At 41.0% G+C, this 15,703-nt stretch overlaps 1 pseudogene; it reads right to left on the bottom strand.

Annotated features, from left to right (window-relative positions):
- Positions 1–14,579: 14,579 nt before the first annotated feature.
- LOC117099277 lies at positions 14,580–15,369 on the bottom strand (annotated as a pseudogene).
- Positions 15,370–15,703: the final 334 nt, after the last annotated feature.

Genomic DNA, 15,703 nt, shown 5'->3' with positions numbered 1-15,703 from the left:
AGTCTCTGATAAAACAGACTTTAAACCATCAAAGATCAAAAGAGACAAAGAAGGCCATTACATAATGGTAAAGGGATCAATTCAACAGGAAGAGCTAACTCTCCTAAATATCTATGCACCCAATACAGGAGCACCCAGATTCATAAAGCAAGTCCTTAGAGACCTACAAAGAGACTTAGACTCCCATACAATAATAATGGGAGACTTCAACACTCCACTGTCAACATTAGACAGATCAACGAGACAGAAAGTTAACAAGGATATCCAGGAATTGAACTCATCTCTGCACCAAGCGGACCTAATAGACATCTATAGAACTCTCCACCCCAAATCAACAGAATATACATTCTTCTCAGCACCACATCACACTTATTCCAAAATTGACCACATAATTGGAAGTAAAGCACTCCTCAGCAAATGTACAAGAACTGAAATTATAACAAACTGTCTCTCAGACCACAGCGCAATCAAACTAGAACTCAGGACTAAGAAACTCAATCAAAACCGCTCAACTACATGGAAACTGAACAACCTGCTCCTGAATGACTACTGGGTACATAACGAAATGAAAGCAGAAATAAAGATGTTCTTTGAAACCAATGAGAACAAAGATACAACATACCAGAATCTCTGGGACACATTTAAAGCAGTGTGTAGAGGGAAATTTATAGCACTAAATGCCCACAAGAGAAAGCAGGAGAGATCTAAAATTGACACTCTAACATCACAATTAAAAGAACTAGAGAGGCAAGAGCAAACACATTCAAAAGCTAGCAGAAGGCAAGAAATAACTAAGATCAGAGCAGAACTGAAGGAGATAGAGACACAAAAAACCCTCCAAAAAATCAATGAATCCAGGAGTTGGTTTTTTGAAAAGATAAACAAAATTGACAGACCGCTAGCTAGACTAACAAAGAAGAAAAGAGAGAAGAATCAAATAGACGCAATAAAAAATGATAAAGGGGATATCACCACCGACCCCACAGAAATACAAACAACCATCAGAGAATACTATAAATGCCTCTACGCAAATCAACTAGAAAATCTAGAAGAAATGGATAATTTCCTGGACACTTACACTCTCCCAAGACTAAACCAGGAAGAAGTTGAATCCCTGAATAGACCAATAGCAGGCTCTGAAATTGAGGCAACAATTAATAGCCTACCCACCAAAAAAAGTCCAGGACCAGATGGATTCACAGCTGAATTCTACCAGAGGTACAAGGAGGAGCTGGTACCATTCCTTCTGAAACTATTTCAATCAATAGAAAAAGAGGGAATCCTCCCTAACTCTTTTTATGAGGCCAACATCATCCTGATACCAAAGCCTGGCAGAGACACAACAAAAAAGAGAATTTTAGACCAATATCCCTGATGAACATCGATGCAAAAATCCTCAATAAAATACTGGCAAACCGGATTCAGCAGCACATCAAAAAGCTTATCCACCATGATCAAGTGGGCTTCATCCCTGGGATGCAAGGCTGGTTCAACATTCGCAAATCAATAAACGTAATCCAGCATATAAACAGAACCAAAGACAAGAACCACATAATTATCTCAATAGATGCAGAAAAGGCTTTTGACAAAATTCAACAGCCCTTTATGCTAAAAACGCTCAATAAATTTGGTATTGATGGAACGTACCTCAAAATAATAAGAGCTATTTATGACAAACCCACAGCTAATATCATACTGAATGGGCAAAAACTGGAAAAATTCCCTTTGAAAACTGGCACAAGACAGGGATGCCCTCTCTCACCACTCCTATTCAACATAGTGTTGGAAGTTCTGGCTAGGGCAATCAGGCAAGAGAAAGAAATCAAGGGTATCCAGTTAGGAAAAGAAGAGGTCAAATTGTCCCTGTTTGCAGATGACATGATTGTATATTTTGAAAACCCCATCATATCAGCCCAAAATCTCCTTAAGCTGATAAGCAACTTCAGCAAAGTCTCAGGATACAAAATTAATGTGCAAAAATCACAAGCATGCTTATACACCAGTAACAGAGAAGCAGAGAGCCAAATCAGGAATGAACTTCCATTCACAATTGCTTCAAAGAGAATAAAATACCTAGGAATCCAGCTTACAAGGGATGTAAAGGACCTCTTCAAGGAGAACTACAAACCACTGCTCAGTGAAATCAAAGAGGACACAAACAAATGGAAGAACATACCATGCTCATGGATAGGAAGAATCAATATCGTGAAAATGGCCATACTGCCCAAGGTGATTTATAGATTCAATGCCATCCCCATCAAGCTGCCAATGACTTTCTTCACAGAATTGGAAAAAACTGCTTTAAAGTTCATATGGAACCAAAAAAGAGCCCGCATTGCCAAGACAATCCTAAGTCAAAAGGACAAAGCTGGAGGCGTCACGCTACCTGACTTCAAACTATACTACAAGGCTACAGTAACCAAAACAGCATGGTACTGGTACCACAACAGAGATATAGACCAATGGAACAGAACAGAGTCCTCAGAAATAATACCACACATCTACAGCCATCTGATCTTTGACAAACCTGAGAGAAACAAGAAATGGGGAAAGGATTCCCTATTTAATAAATGGTGCTGGGAAAATTGGCTAGCCATAAGTAGAAAGCTGAAACTGGATCCTTTCCTTACCCCTTATACGAAAATTAATTCAAGATGGATTAGAGACTTAAATGTTAGACCTAATACCATAAAAACCCTAGAAGAAAATCTAGGTAGTACCATTCAGGACATAGGCATGGGCAAGGACTTCATGTCTAAAACACCAAAAGCAACGGCAGCAAAAGCAAAAATTGACACATGGGATCTAATTAAACTAAAGAGCTTTTGCACAGCTAAAGAAACTACCATCAGAGTGAACAGGCAACCTACAGAATGGGAAAAAATTTTTGCAACCTACTCATCTGACAAAGGGCTAATATCCAGAATCTACAAAGAACTCAAACAAATATACAAGAAAAAAACAAACAACCCCATCAAAAAGTGGGCAAAGGATATGAACAGACATTTCTCAAAAGAAGACATCCATACAGCCAACAGACACATGAAAAAATGCTCATCATCACTCGCCATCAGAGAAATGCAAATCAAAACCACAATGAGATACCATCTCACACCAGTTAGAATGGCAATCATTAAGAAGTCAGGAAACAACAGGTGTTGGAGAGGATGTGGAGAAATAGGAACACTTTTACACTGTTGGTGGGATTGTAAACTAGTTCAACCATTATGGAAAACAGTATGGCGATTCCTCAAGGATCTAGAACTAGATGTACCATATGACCCAGCCATCCCACTACTGGGTATATACCCAAAGGATTATAAATTACTCTACTACAAAGACACATGCACACGTATGTTTATTGCGGCACTATTCACAATAGCAAAGACTTGGAATCAACCCAAATGTCCATCTGTGACAGACTGGATTAAGAAAATGTGGCACATATACACCATGGAATACTATGCAGCCATCAAAAAGGATGAGTTTGCATCCTTTGTAGGGACATGGATGCAGCTGGAAACCATCATTCTTAGCAAACTATCACAAGAAGAGAAAACCAAACACCGCATGTTCTCACTCATAGGTGGGAACTGAACAATGAGATCACTTGGACTCGGGAAGGGGAACATCACACACTGGGGCCTATCATGGGGAGGGGGGAGGAGGGAGGGATTGCATTGGGGAGTTATACATGATATAAACGTCATGCACATGTACCCTAGAACTTAAAGTATAATAAAAAAAAAAAAGAAAAAAAAAAAAAGAAGATGTACTTTTTCTTCAAGAATAAAAGTTAGTTTCTAATCCTCTGTATTCAGATTTTATTGCTATTTTTCATTTTATTTGTGCTATCCATAATAAAAGTAGTACTTTTTATTTATAAAATTAAATTGATATCTTTTTTCACCATGGTAAAATATACATAATGCAGCATTTACCATCTTAACCATCTTTCAGTGTATAGCTCAGTGGCATTAAGCCCATTCACATTGTTGTGCAGCCATCATCACTACCTATCTCCAGAACTTTTTTCATCTTCCCGAAGTGAAACTCTGTATCAACCAAATACTGTAATAATTCCTCACTTCCCTCTCCCCCTAGCCCCTAGTAACCACCATTCTACTTTCTGTTCCTATGATTTTGAAAACTCCAGGTACCTCATATAGGTGAAATCATACAGTATTTGCTGTTTTGTGACTGGCTTATTTCACTTAGCGTAAAGTCCTCAAGGTTCATCCATGTTGTAGCATATGTCAGAATTTTCTACCTTTTAAGGCTGAATAACATTCCATCATATACATATAATAATTTTTACTTTAAAAATTATTATTATGGAAAATTTCAAAGACACATAAAAACACAGAGAATAGTATAATGGGCTCCCAGATACCCGTTCTCCAGCTTCAATAAACTCGCTTTATCTATACTTCCATCCACTCCATCCCCTACCTTATAAAGCTAATTCCAGGAGTATAATTTAATTTGCAAATATTTCAGGATGTATCTAAAAGATAAAGGCTTTTACTAAAAACATAACGACAATACCATTCTTATGCCCCAAAACATTTCACAATGAGTCTGTAGTATAATTAACTCTCAAGTCAGTGTCTAAATTCCTGTATAGTTTTTTTATTTGATTGTATTTTTTAACATGTAACTAGCTATTTAAGCTTCCAAAGAGCTGAGTAGTAGAGAGGGGTAGTTTGAAACCAAGATAAATGGAATTTGTAAAAATCGGACTCCAGTTAAATTTCATGTACTTGAAACAATGTTTTCAACAATCTTCCCTTGCCTGTCTGTTGCGGCCTGTCTGCTTACCTGTAAAAGCAACAAGAGTAGGTAGTGAAACAGTTGCTCCTTTGCAGCTGAGACACTCCAAAGATTAAGCCTGTTAATTACTTGTACTCTCTGTTCTGGATTTGGCTTCTTCTTACCCTTCTCCAGGAAAATTGAGTAATGCCTAGTTTTGAGATGGGTAAGAGGATTGTCTCTTGAATGAACCTGGAACTATTAACAGCAACTTGAACATGAAAAGACTTATGACTGAAAAAGAAAGAAAAAAATGAATAAGAGATACTGGAGGACATTGTAAGATGGATCTAAGGATAAGGATAAAATAACAAGATTAGTCAGCGAATTTCTAGAACAAAAGTTGGAAAATCATACCCTGGGTAAAGGACAATGTGAAAGAGGAGATTTGGGGCAGGAATTTTACCACCAATCTAAGATAAAACTTTCCTATCTTGTTATCATTATTGTTTTATGTTAAATTAGAATTGCCAAAGAAAACACAGGATGCTTAGTGAAATCTGAATTTCAGAAAAATGATGAATACTTTTTAAAGTATAGCTATGACACAAAGTATATAGACATGCTTATACTAAGTATTGTTTGGCCAGGCGTGGTGGCTCACGCCTGTAATCCCAGCACTTTGGGAAGCCGAGGTGGGCGGATCACAAGGTCAGGAATTCAAGACCAGCCTGGCCAACATGATGAAACCCCGTCTCTAAAAAATACAAAAAATTAGCCAGGCATGATGGCGAGTGCTTATAATCCCAGCTACTTGGGAGGCTGAGGCGGGAGAATCACTTGAACCCGGGTGGCAGAGGTCACAGTGAGCCGAGATTGCACCATTGCACTCCAGCTTGGGAGACAGAGCAAGACTCTGTCTCAAAAAAAAAAACAAAAAACAAAAAAAACACACATACATAAATACATAAATAAATAATAAAAAATTTGAAAAATATATTAAATGCATGGTGATTCAACTTGTAAAACTGAGGACTATTTGGCCTTTAGGCTCTTAGTTTTCTTTCTTGGAATATGGTTGAGTTTTCCTTATTCAGCCTGCTTTTCTTGTATATCTATCTAACATTATAGCGTTATCTTTTAACAATTGGCCCAGTTTAAATTAGCACCAAATGTAAGTGTATAGTCATGCACTGCACAATGATATTTTGATCAGTATGTATGTTTTGGCCAATGATGTGTGGTCTGCATATATGACAATGGTCCATAGTTTATGATTCCATATTTTTACTGTTCCTTTTCTATATTTAGATACACAAATACTTACCATTGTGTGACAATTGCCTACAGTGTCCAGTACAGTAACATGCTGGTCAGGTTTCTAGCTTAGCAGCCATAGGCCATACTATATAGCTTAGGTGTATATTGGGCTAGGTTTGTGCAAGTCCAGTCTGTGATATTCCCACAATGATGAAATCGTCTAATGACGCATTTCTCAGAATGTATCTCGGCCTAACAACGCATAACTCTACTTATTTTCTTATACACTTAGCAATATCAGGTCTGACTAGTCTTTTCATTTTTGCTAACCTGCAGGGCAAAATGTTTGAGAGCTATTAGTTTAGAGTACTTCTTAAATGAGGCAAACTTTTCTCTTGTGATTCCTAGAATCAAGGTTTCATTCAAAAATAATTTTAAATTGTATTCTATATTATAGGAATGTGTACAATGAGATGTAATGATGTATAATACGTTGGCTGTTTTTAAATTCCAACCATGGATTTTCCAGCTACTGGCAGTGAAACTGATCTTTTCTGTACATACTCAACACTCAAGAATTTCAACTCACCTTTAGCAAAAGCAAATATTTATATTTAAAAAGAAAACACTTGAATTCAGAATTCATTAAGATAAAAAAGTTAGCAAACTAAAGATGCCTTGTTAGCTGACAGCCCTAATGGCGACGTCTAGGTCCGATAACTCATATTGACTTAAAACAGCATTGCCCTTGACTTTCCACAGTCACATTTGTAATTATGGAAATAATTTTAAAAAGCTAGTCTCTTTAATCTACATTTTCACAAAATGCTGTTGAAAGAGCAAATGTCTGCTCAGTTGTTTTTTCCTTTACTTAAAAAAAAAAAAAAAGTGCCAGGAATCCCACCCCACCCTGCTGCTGGGTAACAGTCAATCATTTATTATTCCTGGATCAAACACAAGCATTCATGCCTATGAAAACGTTTGGCAATGAATGGGATCTTGGTCTCTACTAAAAACAAAAAATGGCTAAAAGGAGACTTCAATTTATTTTCAAATTCTATGGTAGAATTCCTATAATTCCTAACTGGTGAAAATATTGGCAAGCTACAAGATTTTACTGAGAGTCAGATTTACTTCTTTGGTGTATGCCCAGAGGTGCTATTGAAAGCTATTTGTGGCCAGCTTTCCAGGAGACCAAATGGGCCTTAAATGGAATGAACATTCACCCTGCAGTATAGTGCACAGGGAGAAGGAGGAGAATTAGACACTTTTATTAAAAAAAAAAAACAGGGCCGGGCGCGGTGGCTCAAGCCTGTAATCCCAGCACTTTGGGAGGCCGAGACGGGCGGATCACGAGGTCAGGAGATCGAGACCATCCTGGCTAACATGGTGAAACCCCGTCTCTACTAAAAAATACAAAAAAAAACTAGCTGGGCGAGGTGGTGGGCGCCTGTAGTCCCAGCTACTCGGGAGGCTGAGGCAGGAGAATGGCGTAAACCTGGGAGGCGGAGCTTGCAGTGAGCTGAGATCTGGCCACTGCACTCCAGCCTGGGCGACAGAGCGAGACTCCGTCTCAAAAAAAAAAAAAAAAAAAAAAAAAAAAACAAACTAATTTGTTATACTTAACTAATTTCTACATAGAAGTTTTAGTATTTGGCAAAGCAAAAAGTCGTATCTCAAAATCACCAAATTTACTATAGCTGAACCTTTTCTGTTGTATTTTGATATTAATCCAGGAGTTATATATATTATTTAAATTCTAATATAATCATGTAATTTAGTCAGCCTCACTACATATTAATACAATCACTTTCAATCCAGACTCAACAGTTGTCCCCTCCTCAAGCCTAATCATCCTGATATGGTTTAGATGTTTTGTCCTTTCCAAATCTCAGGTTGAAATGTGATCACCAATGTTGGACGTGGGGCCTAGTGGGAGGTGTTTGGGTCATGGTGGCATATCCTTTATGAATGGCTTAATGCCATCCCCATGGTAATGAATGAGTTCTTGCTGTGTCAGTTCACGTAAGAGCTGGTTTAAAGAGCCTGACATCTCCATGCCCTCTCTCTCACTTCCTGTCCTGCCATGTGACATGCCTGTCCCTCTTTGTCTTCTGCCATGAGTGGAAACTTCCTGAGGCCTCACCAGAAGCTGAGCAGATGCTGGTACCAAGCTTGTACAGCCTGCAGAACCACGAGGCAAATAAATCTCTTTTGAAAATAGATTACCCAGTCTCAGATATTCCTTTATGGCAATGAAAAATGGACTAACACACAGCCCTAAACCTAATTAAACCCCTAGAAACCATTACCTCCTACAAAGTAATCAATTCCCCCAAAACTGATCATACCTCTTCACGTAAGCACTCCCAATCACCAAGTTAACCACTAGCCATGATCCACCAATCATCCATGAAGCAAATGTCACTGTGGCAGAGACCACTAATCTTTCGATATCCATTTTTCACTTCCTCATTTCACGAATAAAATCCTCTACATTTTAGCTGAGCACATGACCTCACAGATAGACATGATACGTCCTGCAATCCTTTGCATCTGGGTACAGCCACATGACTAACTTCTGGATAATGAGATGTTTGCAAAAACAATGCGTTCAACTTCCAAGTCAAGTCTTTAGGAAAAACTATCCATTCTTTCCCTGTCCCCCTTTCTTTGGGCTGGTCAGTTTGAAGGGAAGTGGTGAGCTGGATTTAATCATCTGCATGAGGACAACACTATAGGGGAGGGTGGAGCAGGAAGAAAGAAGGAGGCGCCCAAGTCTTGGGGAGCAGCGCAGCCTACATGCCTTGGACTGTCTACTTTGGCCCCAGATGTCAATGTAACCAGACTATGAAATTTAGGAAGATGAAAAATTGTTTAAAAAATTAAGTTTCCACTTTGGGAGGCTGAGGCGGGTGGATCACAAGGCCAGGAGATCGAGACCATCCTGACTAACACGGTGAAACCCCGTCTCTACTAAAAATACAAAAAAAAATTAGCCAGGCATGGTGGCGGGCACCTGTAGTCCCAGCTACTCGGGAGGCTGAGGCAGGAGAATGGTGTGAACCTGGGAGGTGGAGCTTGCAGTGAGCCGAAATTGCACCACTGCATTCCAGCCTGGGCGACAGAGCAAGACTCTGTCTCAAACAAAACAAAACAAAAAACAAACAAACAAATAAAAAAATTAAGTTTCTTCCTATGACTAATCTCTGTGTAGAAGCAAGCAAACAAACAAACAAAACAAAAGACCCTGGCGACCTGATAACCTCCCAAGCCTCAGTTTCCAATGTAACCCACAAGATGAAAAGTTTTCTTTAAACTGTCTGAAAATTTTAGCCAGAAAATAAAATGACTTTCTCATTATGTATCTGAAATCTTGTTAGTCTTAAAAAAAAAAAAATGCTTTTATGCATGACCTCCTCTGAGTTAAAAAAAAATCCTGTAAAACCATAAAGCTACTTCCTTAAACTAATTTAAACAAGGATGATGGTGGCTATTAAAAACTTCTTAAATTTCATTCAGTTCAGAATGGTTAAAAACAGAACACACAAGCAAGGTGTGTCAACGGCTCCGGTAAAAAGCAGGGGCAGGATGCTGTCAGTGCTCATGCCCCAGGGTCCCCCAGCCCAGATGCACGTAGGGCCAGGGCTATTGTCTCCCACCTAAAGTTGCAACATAGTGTCTGCCTGCCCCACAGGTCAAATCCCAGGTGTGGTCAACCCACAGAAGAATTTTGGAGGGCCCAGCACTTTCCAGGGCCTGTCACTTGGGCATTAAAACCTGTGATCATCCAAGAGAAACAAAGGTTGGCCCCCCAAGTATCCCTGTTACAGTCCAGGAAGGTGAAGTCACTGGAAACTTTTGGTGAGAACTTTGTGTTCCCTTAGCGGTGAGGATTTGGGAGAGATCAAGGAGGTACTTTAGGGTTAGGGACTTTTAAAACTAAATCTGGATTGTAAATCTAGATAGAATAGGAGCCCTTAGTAAGGCTGGTGGACCATAACTACAGACATTCAGCACCTGTGGGATGAGTCAACCTCTTCTCAATCCTCAGTATTTTGAAATGGATGGTGTTGATTTGTACCACCATGTGTATTATGTGGGCCTGTGGCTGTCTGGCCCAATGTTGCAAGGTTTTTGCTGGAGTTGTATCGTTCAGGTTAACTGTCACAGTAATAAAAAAATATGAGAGTGGTTCATGCAGATGATAGTTGTGTGATCCAAGCAAAAACCACCACTTGGTAGTTCCTGTAGCACCCTTACCCAGTGAGTTTGGTGAAATGGGGTTAATTAAACCTCAGGCCCAGCTGTCTCTTATAACAGGATTTTCTACCAGAAGATTCAGTTGAGCCATAATGTGCACTTTGAAGACTATTTGTGAGGGTTGCTGAAGTGGAGGAATGCAAGTGTTTTACTAGTGGTGAAATCGATTCTGTTTCAAAGTGTTTTTTATGCTATTACAATAGCAACATTATGAGGAGGAAAGCAACTCAGGCATTTAGTTAGAGTACAGCTGAAGATTTACTTCTCTATGGAGAAGACAAGGGTTTCATAGGTCATCTCTTTGGACAACGGTAAAGGCAGAGTATATGAAAACAAAACCTGGCCGGGCACAGTGGCTCATGCATGTAATCGCAGCACTTTGGGAGGCCGAGGTGGGCGGATCACCTGAGGTCAGGAGTTCGAGACCAGCCTGACCAACATGGAGAAACCCTGTCTCTACTAAAAGTACAAAATTAGCCGGGGGTGGTGGCATGTGCCTGTAATTGCAGCTACTCGGGAGACTAAGGTAGGAGAATCTCTTGAACCCAGGAGGTCAAGGTTGCAGTGAGCCGAGATCGTGCCATTGCACTCCGGCTTGGGCAACAAGAGCGAAACTCCATCTGAAAAAAAAAAAACCTCCAGATGGTCTGTTTGTCCTTGAGTGCACTGATCAGCTGCAAAGAGGCAGTTTGTCCCTCAAAGGGCTGACAGAGTTGTGAGGAAAGGCAGTTCTTAGTTGTACGCAGGTTTTCTGAGAATTCTGGCTACTTTAGCTATGGAGTGTTGGTCATGCATCTCTGTCTGTGTCATGATGGCCTGTATCTTTCCACTGGTACCTGCACTATTTCTCTCACTGGAATTTGTTATGTGTTTAGGTTTTAGGAAATTAATAATGTGTGAATTCTGCAATGATGCTTTGGGCCTGAGTTGAAACATGAATGTGCAAATATATGTCATAACTGTTGATCCTTAGCTTGCAGAACAGGGGATGAAACCAGCATACTGCCTTATTTGTAAGGCCGTGGGTCATCTGGCTGCATGTTGGACGCAGAACAACACACAGTGAGATCTTAGAAAGCCCATTTCCTAGGATAGAGAATTGTGAAAACAATTGTAAAAACATCTCATCTTCTCTGAGAGATATAAAAGTGAGAATTTTATTGTCATAACTTTTGGGAACATGTCACAAAAGATGAAAGACATGGCCGGGCGCGGTGGCTCAAGTCTGTAATCCCAGCACTTTGGGAGGCCGAGACGGGCAGATCACGAGGTCAGGAGATCGAGACCATCCTGGCTAACACGGTGAAACCCCGTCTCTACTAAAAAATATTAAAAAAACTAGCCGGGCGAGGTGGCGGGCGCCTGTAGTCCCAGCTACTCGGGAGGCTGAGGCAGGAGAATGACATAAACCCGGGAGGCGGAGCTTGCAGTGAGCTGAGATCCGGCCACTGCACTCCAGCCTGGGCGACAGGGTGAGACTCCGTCTCAAAAAAAAAAAAAAGATGAAAGACATTCTCGTTGTCTGGAAACAGTCAAAGAATCCAAGTCCACATATAAATACATAATTTATTATTTCAGAAGCACATAAGGAAATAGTACCCATTATCCAAATTACAATTATGTTGTCCACTTCATCAGAACCTGAGTGAGACTCAAGGGTAAAGAATGAGCTGATCATGCTCTTTCTCTCCGATCAAGACCATTCTTTCCCTTTCTCCTCCCACACCTGCACACCCAGGAAAGGCATGCAGCAAGAAGCTCAAAATCTACAAGCCAGGAAGAGAGCCTTTACCAGAAATGGAAACAGCTGGCACCTTGATCTTGGACTTCCTAGGCCTCCAGAATGGTGAGAAATAAGTGTCTGTTGTTTAAGCCTATAGTCAGCCCAAGCTGACTAAGAAACATAGTTGCCCAGAATTAAGGCTTTATTTTTCAGCATTTTCTGCCACATGAATAAGTTCAGGCCAATGAGTTACAAGCAGAATTAAAGCATGGTAGCTTCTAGCAACCTTTCTTAAAGAACAGCTGGTATATGGCCTTTGCATCCCTTTCTCATTGTCACTCTTTCTATCCTACTGCTTGGAATGTGGTGTGAGAGCTGGAGCTCTTGCTGCCTTCTTAGACTGTGAGGTAAGGACCACATCATAGGGATGATTAAGAAGTAAGCTAGAAGGAGTTTGAGACCCTGAGAACTTGAAGGAATAGAGCTGCTACCACAGTCCCAGATTGCCTATGCTTCAGTCTTTACACAGGACAGAAATAAACTGCTATCTGGTTTAAACAGTGCTTCTGTGAGACTCTTTTATTTTCAGTTAAGCCTAATCCTTGCTGATGCACACCTTTTCCCTTATGTTAACTTGGCTTCATGGGGCATAGTCCGTGGGTCTCTAGGTCATTTCCTCTTAGTGGTGAGAGGCCAAATCTTGGTCCCTCTGATCACAAATGCAACATGTTGAGAATGCTGTCTTCCTGCCTGCAGCAAGGAATAGGGACATGTCTAGTCATACCAGGGACTTAAGTTTTCCAGCTGCTTCAATTGATTCCGGAAATAGTAGCCATGAGCTCCATGGGGGCAATGTGACTTCACTTTTACTCTGTAGGGAGCATCATATATACAAAAAAATATAAGACACCTTTCCTTTGCTTAAAGATGTCAATTCTTTCCTGAAAAACCCTGCTGCTCAGGGGAAAATAAATCATTAGATGGAAAAATATTTCCATTTATTTTAGCAGGAAACGTATGATGCATTTCATTTTGACCAATGATATCCTCAATATTCACATATAGAAAAATCTATTGACTGAACAATGAAAGCAAGTCTATGTAAGAAACAATAATTAGAAAGTACATAGGTCAAAGTACATAGGTAGAAGGCATTTATATGTGAAAGATACTATAATGGAGCATATTTTACTCTCAAGGGAGGAAGAAAAGATGTGAGTGGGCTGGTAGAGAAGGGATTGGAGAGGTCATTCTTTGGCAGGTACAGTGTTCTTTCTGTACTATTTTCTTCAACAATTTTTCAACATTTTGAGGCTTCATAATCATCTTGCACTCAAAGGGCACCACAAATAATATCATAGCACAAAAAATACTTTTAGGACAAAATAAAAACTAAGTATGTGAGTGCTTCAAATAATGTAAAAAATAGTGCACGTGCACAGCCCAGTGACGTATCACAGAAGATGCTGCCTATCTCTTCATCCCCCTTGCATGGCAATATGTTTGGGATTCTTTTTTAAAAAATTGTATTGCACATCACTCCTTTATTTTTTATTTTTATTTTTTGGAAGACGGAGTTTCGCTCCTGTTGCCTAAGCTGGAGGGCAATGGTGCAATCTTGGCTCACTGCAACCTCCGCCTCCTGGGTTCAAGCATTTCTCCTGCCTCAGCCTCCCCAGTAGCTGGGATTACAGGCATGCGCAGAAAAAGGATTTAGTACAGTTATGCTTAAATGAACACTGGGCCCTTGTGGCAGGGCCAAGCAACTAGAACATGATTCAGAAATCAGTCAGTGAAAGACACACTTGGATAGGACGAAGAGGCATTTCACTGCCATGAAACAAGGCAGGTGAAGGATTCTAAAACACACACCAGGAGGCGCTCCTACCCCTCAGAGCTTATCCCATCTTGGTGTGAGGGATGGCTTATTTTCTGATGACCACATGTGGGACTATTTCAACCACCACAAGAAACACCACAAGGGTTATTGTTTTGTATTATTTACATATACTATACTTTTTTTTTTTGGTAAAAGTAAATGTAACACATAAACTAAATTCAGGATTGATCCCAACCTTCTAGAGCCAGCTCCTCTGGGGTCAGGGAGGAAACGTTGTTGGTCACATCACCACGCAAGTTACATTCATCTTCCACTGGAATGACTAGAGCCCCCAGGCAGTGGTCTGACTGCAGAAGAGCAGAGAACTGGCTCCTGGGGGCGGACAGGCGCTCTTGTGTCTCCTCATTGGTCGTGGTTTAGCATGGTTCCTCCCCACAAGTCCTTAGTAAACAAAGCACTGGCAAAAACCCAAGTCACTACCTTTCAACTCTCTTGGACAAGGGGAGCTTTTCCTCAGCTTGGACTGAGAACCTGTGCCCTAGAAGTGCTATTCTGACTAGATTGTATGAAAGGAGTGGATGCAGGAGACAAATGGCTAACATGAAAATGTGAGCCACAGGTTCCCATCTGCAGCTACAACTTAAGATGCCTACAGATGTGGTCAGTGTGGCATGTGCAGGGGGCAGAGGAAGGGATGGCCAGGGAGGGTGTTCCCAGGGACAGTAGCATGCCTGCTGGCCTTCACTTCTTAGCCTTGCCCTGGGCAGCCACAGCTTCCATGGCTTTATGCACAGTAGCTTCATCCCCCAGGAACTGCATGGGCTTGATGGGCTTCAAGTTCTTTTCCAGTTCATAGACAACGCGAATACCAGTCGGCAGGTTCAGCTCCACGATAGCCTCTTCAGAGAGACCCTCCAGATGCTTGACAATTCCCCAAAGGCTGTTGCCATGGGCTTCAGTCAATACCCATTCCCCTCTTTGATCTGAGGAACTATTTCCTTCAGACTCTCACCAGAGGATAGCTGATCTTCAGTGAGGTCTGCATACCTGCAATTCTTACTGTTGTTGCTGTAGAAAAGATGGTTGGGCTCCATCGGAGGTGGTGGGACATCATAGGAGCGCCTCCAGATCTTCACCTGGGCCTCACCATGCTTCGCAGCAGTTTCTGCTTTATTGAGGCCAGTCAGACCCCCATAATGCCACTCCTTGAGGCACCAAGTCCTCAATACTGGCAGCCGCATCTGATCAATGGCATCTAGCACTGTCCAGAGGGTTCGATCGCTCTCTTCTGCACTGAGGGGAAGCAGATGTCAAACTCATAGCTAGCATCTCGCAGAGCCTACCCACCAGGCTTTGCCTCCTCATGGCCTACTGGGATTAGGTTGGCATCGTACCAGCTGCTGAAGTGATTCTCCAGGTTCCACGTGCTGTCACCACACTTGATCAATACTAGCTTGTAGGTGGCTGTGGTGGTGGGCTGGGGATGCAGCCTATGTTTTGGATTCTTGCAGATAATTCCTATTTGTTTCATATGATATTCTCTGACTGGGACTTGCTGTGTCAAGTAATAAGTTGGTGAGTGTGTCTTTGCCTGAAATCAGAAAGTCAGAATATTCTTGTAGCATATGTCATTGGGTAAAAACATTGTTACACTTGGGGGAGAAAAAGGAGTCCTTGTCTGGGATGTAGTAGAAGTTTTCAAAGCCATAATGGCAAGAAGTTGTCACTGAGCTGTTATTATGTGAATAAGTATGTAGTTGAGATGACAGGGGTCAGAAAGAGTCAACACCTCAAATTCTTTTCTTAGGGTCTTACTCTGAGACAGTGAGTTAAGTCTTTATGAAGTAGGTGTGGCGAAAGTCAGG

The sequence above is a fragment of the Trachypithecus francoisi genome, unplaced genomic scaffold, assembly GCF_009764315.1.
Source record: "Trachypithecus francoisi isolate TF-2019V2 unplaced genomic scaffold, Tfra_2.0 Lachesis_group16, whole genome shotgun sequence".
Classification (NCBI taxonomy): Eukaryota; Metazoa; Chordata; class Mammalia; order Primates; family Cercopithecidae; genus Trachypithecus; species Trachypithecus francoisi.
This window is presented reverse-complemented; position numbering and strand designations above follow the sequence as displayed.